Below are 9,017 nucleotides of genomic sequence, written 5' to 3'. Positions count from 1 at the left end.
AAAGAGTGGAGGAGAGGACACAAAAGTGATAATGTTACTAGTGCATGTGAGGGGCTTTGGATTCGAATGCACACGTGCATAGATATTATTGTGCCTTCCCATACACTTTGCTGGAACTCGTAGTACTTACATGCTGAATCAGGGTCTTCGGTCGTTTTCTTTTTATTTTCATTTTTTGCACTTAAATCCACTCTTTGTTGGGCTGAAACATTATTTATCTTTGTGTTTTGGAAAAAGGGCTGGGATAGGCAGAGGAAGAATGCAGTGAAGCATTTTGTTTTCAATTATGCTGATGAGTTATTAGGTGTTTTCTAAATCAGGGTTTGCTTTTGTCTGTGGATAACACAGGCCATTATGAAATATTTTAATGGGCAAAGTTAGGTTGAGGAAGCTTTGCTTCTTTAAAGTATCTGAAATAGTGAAGCAACAACTGATTGTGAATTCTTGTTTCCAATTTAAACTTCGCTACCTGCAACGTAGGATTCAATTCATTTAATCAGTGTTTCATTTTTCACCACTTAATTAACTGCATCAGGTGAATGTTAAAGATTATCTTTAGCTGATTTAATTGCCTTGACAGTATTGAAAGAAGAATCACAACCAGACACAAAGCTTCAATTAGAAATCATTCTTTCTAATCAAATTCCTTACGTGTAGGAAAAGAATGTGAGGGAGCCTACTATTTCCAGCCTAGTGCTACATATTTCACTCGTGTGAGATAGCTGATTAAAACTGGGTTAAATAACTTTCTCAGAAACTACGAGAGAAGATCTTTTCAATTTCCAACTTCTACAGTTCAGCCCTGAGCACATAGAGCATAGAACGAGCCAGCAGACCGAGAGATAATTTCTTTTTTATACAGCAGCTGGTTTAACTAAAGAAACCATGAGGGTTATTAGTAAAAGCAAGTTACGTTTTCCAAGTTGAAATACGCTTTGTGCTGAAAAGCAATGAATTCTCGCCATGCAGAGCATTTATGGAACAGTGATAGGAAAAGGAAACTATGTAGATTAATTGAAGCACCAAATTCAAATATTTTACATAGAGCAGGAGCTGGTGTAGGTAGGAAAGATCAGAAGTGGAATCACATGCATTGGTCAAAGCAACTTACTGTCCTTGGGTCGGTGTTGGAGATCTGGAGCTGAAAGTGCAGGCGAGGCTGACCCATCAGCATCTCCCTCTGAACGCAGACAAACACCCGCGCTTTGACGTTTTTGGAAGGAAAGCTATGGCGCTTTTAACTTTCTCTTTTTTTAGTGTTTACATTTCTGACATTTGGTAATGGTGGCTGTACTGCTGCCAATAATTCCCTTCATTCACTGGAGACTTGTTATTTATTTTGCACAGTATCATGCTGTTCATAATTCCATATTTTTATAGCTTTTTGTTGCTGAGATTTGCAAATTAAGATTTGGTTGTCTTTCAAGTAGCATGTTGTGATCTGGGTGCTGTCAGCAAGAGATTGTTGTTCATTTGGCCCTCTGGAAATGCTGCACATTTACCCACAAATCGTCCGCGTACTCCAACGTTTTATGACCAGAGCCTAAAAAGTTAATGCTAAAAATGTGCTCTCGAATCTTAAAGCAAGAAAGTCTCTCTAACAGCTCCTCCTTCTGCTTTCTTCTGGCACAAGCTCACCAGAGGTAATATAAAATATAATGGGAAGGCAAACTGGGAAATGGACGTTACATGGCCAAAAGTGTGCGTGTACGAGGAGTGACAAATACAAGTCAGGGCTGAGTGTGCACATATAGACTGTGTGGGGCTGCCTGGGGTCACTCGGCCTCAATAGCTCCTGGAAAAATGGGGGAAAAAAAGAAAAAGAAGGGAATAAAAAGGGAAAATAAAAATATGGTGAAACTGAGGACATGTGTCAGTGGTTGTAGCTAGAGCTGGAGGGCAGAGGCGATGCAGCCCAGCTGGTACAGGACACCCCAGCTCAGCTGGAGCCACAGCCAGTGCTGGCTGCAGGTGTAGGGGGACACCCCAGTTCTTCCTGCCTCCCCCGGGAACACAAAGCACCTCAATAACCCTGGTTGCACAGGGAGCATCTGCACTGCAGAGACACCTCTCACTCCCGAGCCACAGACACTCGATCAGCAGTAATTGTTCACCTCTAATTGCTTCAACTCATCTGTAAAATTCACAAGCAAACATTGGGCTGTACCTGAGAAGGTAAAAGATCCTGCCAGGGCTCCCAGCCTCATGCTGCCCACAAGTTTATACTACTAAATTCAAGCTTCACTGACAGACAGGTATGGTTCCCAGACTGCTCGAGGCAGGATTGAGATGAACTCAGGGCGGTGTGTAATCTGGTTGCTCTGCTATGTTCTACCTGCTGTATTTAACTAAAAGAGGGAAAGAAAAACACTTTTTTGTCATTTTCTCTCTTAGAGTTTTTTCAGAGACATACCACCCCACCCCCTGACTCACGGCTGAGGTTAGGTTTCATCACTTAGGATCAACTTTACAAAAGGCCTGGGCTCTTTCTTATGACTGTATAAATGAGCTTTGCTGAGATGAACAGCTTGATAATGGTGGGATGCAGTCAAAACATGCATGCTGGATGCAACTCATGTTTCATTTGATTGCAGCTGGAGTAGGGTTTAAAAGCATTTTTTTACTTATTTTTTTTTAATTTTAAATGAGATCGATCTAGGACTTCTTTTTGCTGTCTTACTATTATCTCCTGTCATACCCAATCTAACCTGAACATATGTAATTTTAGGTGTATATCAATAATAAAATTCCACAAGCAGGGCACTCAGTTTTTTTCTTTTCCCCAATGAGACTACAGTGTGTGCAGAGCTGCAGAGAGTCTTGTCACTGTTCTTGCCCTGGAATGTGTTTTTTTCAGCTCAGAGTCAATTTAGGATTCTAGAGCAGTTTCTGCTAACTTGGACGACTCCTCTCTGTTATCATTAAATATCTATTGGTTCAACTTTTTAATGACTGCAGAATGATTGGCTCTGTTAGGGTTTCTGGCAGTGCTGTCAACCCAGTAAAAGCGTTATTTTTAAAGATGTATGTTAATGAAAGTGCAGTTGCAAATCCAGCAGTGACTATGGTAGTGGCATGGCCAGGGGCTGTCACACATTCCAGGCTGAGATCACGGTCACCTTCAAACTACAATTTTTTTTTTTTTTTAACTTTTTTATTTTTAGAAACAATGTTGAAACCCCTGAATACTGTTTTTATCTTGCTCATTGCTTGCAGAGTTCTGACAGTGATACAGCCACATAGTGCTGTGAAACTGCCCTGAGCTTCCAGGTCTCTTTCCCCCCAAAAAAGCAGCTCTTGAAGAGTCTCCTTGGTTTATCCATGGAAAACTCAGAGTTACTCAAGATCACTTTACTGAGGTTTTAGATTGCTGTGCGTGCTGAAAGAGGTTTTTGGTGGGTTTTTATGTGTTTGTTTTGTTTCCTTGCCTTATACTCAAGTACATGCCACTGCAAAGGGAGCAAAACCAGTAGTATCACACTCTTAACAACGTGCCCGATGTCAGTGATATAAACTTACAGGAGTGAACCTGCTGCTGTAGGTTCCACCAGATCTGATCCCACCTTACACGTTTTACAAACTTTTTTAATCTGCAGGCACAGCTTCATGTTTCAGGTTTTACGGCTGCGGCCCCCTGTCCACGGCGGGCAGGGGCTCTTTGCACAGCCACCTGCAAAAGTTGTGTATTTAAGGAATAGTTTTGAGGCTTTGTTGTCAGAGAGTGAAATTAAGGTTTTGGCTGTTGTGGGTCGGGAGGGCACACGCACGCTGAGCTCATACGGGGCCCTGTTCTGCCATGATTCTTCCTATGAGTTGTTGGTTATTAAGCAAATAAAGCTTAATCCAGGTCCCACTGAAAATCTGTCTCCAGTGGAGCAGGGATGTTTTAGCTTGGGGCTGGTGGAATGAGGAGCTGCTGCTCAGTGGTGATTTTCCACTTGCTGCAGTTAGAGCTGAGGCTGTGGGTGAAATTCCTGCCTGGGCTTTATGACTGCCTGTGTTATCTGGAATTTGATGCACTGGTGGTGTTACCACTCTCAGCATTGGACTGTCCTGATGTGACCTGAAATAAACTGTTTAGAACCAAACCTAGCAAATAGTTGTTGCCGTTTCTGTAAAGTGATGAGGTTCTTGTTGATGATTCGTGGTTAATAAAAGTGATAAGGCATTTTTTGTGATGAGGGCTGTCAAATCCTACTCACCTGCTTGTTAAAGTATAGAGAATTATGGACAGCCACAGAGCCAGGACAAGACCGCACCTTGCTTGACATTGGTGTGGTTCATTAATGGAGTTTCATGGGTGTTAGAGGACAACTGAGTGATTAGCTCAGCTCAGGAGAACAGGTGGGTGAGAGAAGTTGGGGTCTGGTGTCAGTGGTTGGTGACCCCCAAGGAAGAGGTTCTGCAGGACCAGAGCAGCTCAGATGAACCAGGGCTTTCACAGAAGCTGAAATTCACCAACAGTGGAAGACCTGAGTGGCACTGGGGAGGGAGGTGGCCTGCAGCCCCCAAGATGCTGTAAAGGGTGCCCTGCAGAGAGGCATCCTGCAGTTCCCTTCTTATGTTGGGGAGAGGAGGCACCTTTTGCCTCAGAAGGTGGAAAAATGGGGACTCCTGGAGCATCCTTACTCCAGCCCTTCCTGCATGGAGATTTTGGGGCATTCTGGAAGTGAAGAAGGAAAGGATTCACAGCCCTGGTGGGAAGGGGGAAGGGGAGCATCCTCTCTCCCCACCGGGCTCCCACTCGTGCCCCTGCAGCCCCTTGCACGCAGTGACTTGCTGAGTTTCACCTCTGGATTTTTGCTGAAGTTTTCTTTGGGCCCAGTACAGCTCCCAGGCAGGACTCCTCTACCTTAGCTCTTGAAAAAACTCCAGTTCATTTCAATTTATCATTTGCCCGAGTATAGCAAAAAGAACCTGGCTCAGGTTTCATCACACAGCTCTCCAGCTGCAATGGTTGTTCATCATGGGAGCTAAAATTGAAGCTATATTGTTTGGACCTTTTTCTTTCTTGTTTTTTCCCTTCAAACTCTTGATTATGGCTTGTTGTGAAGTTGTGTGTCTGTTTGTCCTTCTCATTTTTCTGGCGGGCATAATTCCTGATTTTGATGGAGCTCCTTGGACATAATGCTCATTATTACTCTTGGACATTTAATTTGTTTCACTTTTCAAGCGAGTTCCACTCTTGCTCTGAAGCAGTGTGGAGGTGGATGCCAGCTGGCAGCATGCACGCTGCCTCTTGGGGCACATTCCCCAAAGGAACTGGGAGATGAGGCTGCCTTGCATGGGGTGGATGTACCCATGGAATGTGATCCACTGAGTGCTGGATGTGGGTGCTGGTGGGGCTCGCCAGGGAGCAATGGGGTCTTCTATTCCATCCCACCATCCCAAGCAGAGTGGGTCCTCCTGCTTGCACCGGTGTGGGGCAGGACAGAATCGCTGGGTGCATCCCCTGTGGTGGGAGCTGTGAGATCAGCATGTGGCCTGGGGGTTAAAGTACAAATCGCACCGACTTGGAGCAGCACTTCTCACCTGCCCTAAAAATCTGAATTTCCCAGACAGTTCTGGGGCATGTGTGATGTTTTCCAAAGCTTTAGGCAGGAATAAAGGGTTTAGTTAGATGCAGCTAACACAGTTCCTCTTTGGGGCACGACAAACGTGTGCATGGCAGTTCCTGCCTCCGCTCGCACTCAATGACGGAGTTGTCGCTTTTCCCCCCAAAACTTTAACTTCAGTTAACCCCTCGTGGTTCTGGGGGATGCTGATGGGAGCAGAGGGGGGTCCAGGCAGGGTGGTGTGGGGCTGGCAGGGGCAGAGGGATGGCTGGGGTGCTTCAAAGCACACGGGCTCAGCGGCCGAGCGCGGCCTCAGCCGAGCTCGCGGGGAGTGCGTTTTGCTATTATTTCAATTATTACAACTTCCTGAATAGGTCGAAGGTCGTTCATAATTCACGCTTCTGTCATCTTTCCACATGCCAAATGCAGTCTATTAAGCATAAATAAAATTTCAAGTGCCTGACCAGGAAAAGTAAACTGGGATTCATAACAATGAGGCCTTATTCATCCATTTAAAAGTACGTTGTGTGTGTTCCTTTTTTTCCCCCCTCCCCTTTCCCTTTATGGCTTTGCAGTTTGGGAGCTTTTATTTCTGCTCGGTAGCACAGATCTCTGACCTGCAGTGTGGGCAGGCACAGAGCGCTGATGAGCCAGGCCTCCCCCAGCTTCTCCCCACCTTGGACCCCCTGAACTTTGAAAGTGTTTCCAGACCTGAATCCGATTTTGCTCTTCCTACATAAACTGCAGTCACACACCGCTGATCCCAGGGCATGTGAAATGTGCATCTGGACTTTGCTTTTTTTCCCCCCCCCCCTCCTCTGGTTGTTCCTCTCTGTGCAGAAGCTCTTCCTATACTTGATCTCAAGGCAGACCAGTGCAGGTTAACCCAAAAAAGCTGGTTAATGGAACAGGCTCAGTCAGCTGGAGAAGTGATAGCCAGAAAATTGAAACCTTTCACTAACTACAGTAGAGTCAGGACTGTGGCCCAGAAATCTTCAAGCTTTGCAATTGAAAAATCCACTTATTTTATGTTAACGTTTCCTAATACAAAAAATACTGCCTGTGGTAGAGGTACTGTTGCAAAACACGGGCAGCCCAGGGTTGGCATGCAGAGCTGGGGGGAATTTGTGAGATTCCTCATCTGGGGGTTTCAGGACTCCCTCACTCCCTGCCCTCAGTCAGCTGCTGCTGCTGCCTCAAAATTCAGGTAATGTGGTTCATTTCAACAGTTGGATTCTTGCTTTTTCCCAAACAGGATAATTCCACAAGGTTTTAGGTGGGAAGAGTGAGAAAAAAAAGCTCTTCATGAGAAGTAATAAGGACAGCTCTTAAAATCAGAATAAATTTACCTGCACGATCGTTTTGGCTTAAACTTCAATATGTTTTATTTTAGATTCTCACTGAAATGCAGATTGATGTATAAACTGTTAATGCAGGTGAATTTTTTCTGTACATATAGAAATCTTAAAAACTGTTTTTAATAATAATTAAAGTTAGTATTCCAATAATGTGAAAATGCCAGATCAGGAAATCTGTTACTTGGCCTTTGTTTTGGAGAAAGTTAGGTCTGAGATGCAAAATAAAGGAACATTACTTGACTTAAAACGTGGAGTTTTTTGAAACACCCATCTTGTCTCCCTGCTGAGGGACAGAGAGGCTGGCCAGCCTGTTTCTGATAGGTAGTTGGATCATCTCTGCTATTTTTAAATAGCAATGCAGACAAGACAACTCACTGCAGAGTCTGCTCCCTGTTCAGGGATGTGTCCCACAGCTGCAGGAAAGATGCTGCATCGTCCTGGGCTTCCCCAAGAGAAATGATGCTCCCCAGCACAGCGCTTGTGAACAAGACCTTCTTTATGCCCCAGTCCATGTGTCCTCACTTTGCAATGAGAGGTGAAAAGGTCTATCCAAGCACCTTTGATGGGACAGGGAAAATAGCAGAGAAGGCTTTGCTGTGGTTCTTGTTCACTCATTGGTGTGGATGCACCACCGACCAGGGAAGAACAGCTGTGTTTACCTGACTGGGACACAAAACCTAGGAGCAGAAGCAAGTCCTGGGCAGAGCAGAGGCTTTGGCACAGTCCCTCTGGGATGGTGGAAGTCCTTCCCGGCTGTGTGGTGGTCCTGCTCCTGCTTCCACCCCAACAGGGAGGTCTGCAGAAGTCTCTTCAGTCAGTGTGTATATATCATTATTCCACACATTATTTTCACCCCAAACCAGCCAGCAACTGGGTTGATCTTCCACAGATCCGACTGCAGCTTCCCTTTTAGATATGCAGAAGCCATTATACTTCGAAATTAAAAATCTATTTTTCAATACATTCATCATACAAAATGGAAAACCAAGCATTGCTTGCAGCAAATATTCACTGGATGTGACACTGTCATCAGCTTTATTTGCAGGAGGTAAAAGCTAGCTTCATTTAAATTTAAGTTTTGGCCTTTGATGAGATGAACTGTGTTGCCTCAGCGCAGCCCCAGCACACTGAAGCCCACCAGGAAGCCCTGCATCCTTTGGCACCAACAGTGGCATTGGATCCAGAGTGGATTGTGGTACCAGACATTTGCCTGGCTGCATGAGGAGTTATACATAGGGAAGTGCCATGGCTCTCTTGGCCTCCAAAATACTCCGTGGAGTCTGAAATCCCTTCGACAAGAGATACAAATGGGAAGCCCAAGCAGCCCAGGCTGGTGGTTCGATGAGGGTGGTGTGGGAGAGGAGGGAGGGTGGATCACACTGCCCATAAACTCCTTCTCCTGGTTTTTATGGGGAAAATTGGCCACAAGCAGGGGGTTGTGGCACTGGTACCTTGTACCTGATGTGTTTTGCGGGCACTTCTGTCACCTGGTGAGGGGTGAGCATCGGGGTGTGGGATGAGCGGCCCCGGCAGCCTGCACTGCTGCTCCCTGCACTGTTCTCTGGAGCGGCTTTTGGGACAAACTGAAGAAAAAAACCCCTAAATCTGAGGAAATGCATGCAAATTCGATATTTTTAGGTATTTAGCCCATATCCGTGGGCACAGCTTGCGCAGGCAGAAAGGATTAGGCTGTACGGCCACCTCCTGGAGGACATCGGTATGTGCTGGCTGCCGGTGGGTGACGGTCTGTGTGTGCCTGGGCAAGGAAAGCACCCAGCATGGTTGACAGTCCACGTGTGACCGGGAAGGGAAAGCACCCACAAACCTCCAGACACCTGTCCCTACCTGTGACAAACTCGTCTATGTGACTTTGAACACCAGAGGTGATTTGCTGCCTCTCTCCCCATGCACTGCAATGAGTGCTGAGAGTTAAGAGTTTGGGAGCAAACCCTTTAAAAATACGTTAGTCTGAGAAAATGCAAAGGCATCATTTTTTAGCATAGGAAACATAGCTGTCATGTGGTTTTGTTTAACAAGGCTCGAGGAAGTTACTAATATTTATTTGAGCTGCTTCGTGGAGCTTTTTAGTGCTCTTCACATTTCC

At 45.4% G+C, this 9,017-nt stretch overlaps 1 protein-coding gene across 7 annotated transcripts in view; it reads left to right on the top strand.

Moving 5' to 3' along the window:
• Positions 1 to 9,017, top strand: part of MECOM (MDS1 and EVI1 complex locus) — a 182,312-nt gene that overhangs the window by 135,679 nt on the left and 37,616 nt on the right. The gene's annotated exons all lie outside the window — the stretch shown is intronic.

Source organism: Corvus brachyrhynchos, unplaced genomic scaffold, assembly GCF_000691975.1.
Source record: "Corvus brachyrhynchos isolate BGI_N302 unplaced genomic scaffold, ASM69197v1 scaffold162, whole genome shotgun sequence".
NCBI lineage: Eukaryota > Metazoa > Chordata > Aves > Passeriformes > Corvidae > Corvus > Corvus brachyrhynchos.
This window is presented reverse-complemented; position numbering and strand designations above follow the sequence as displayed.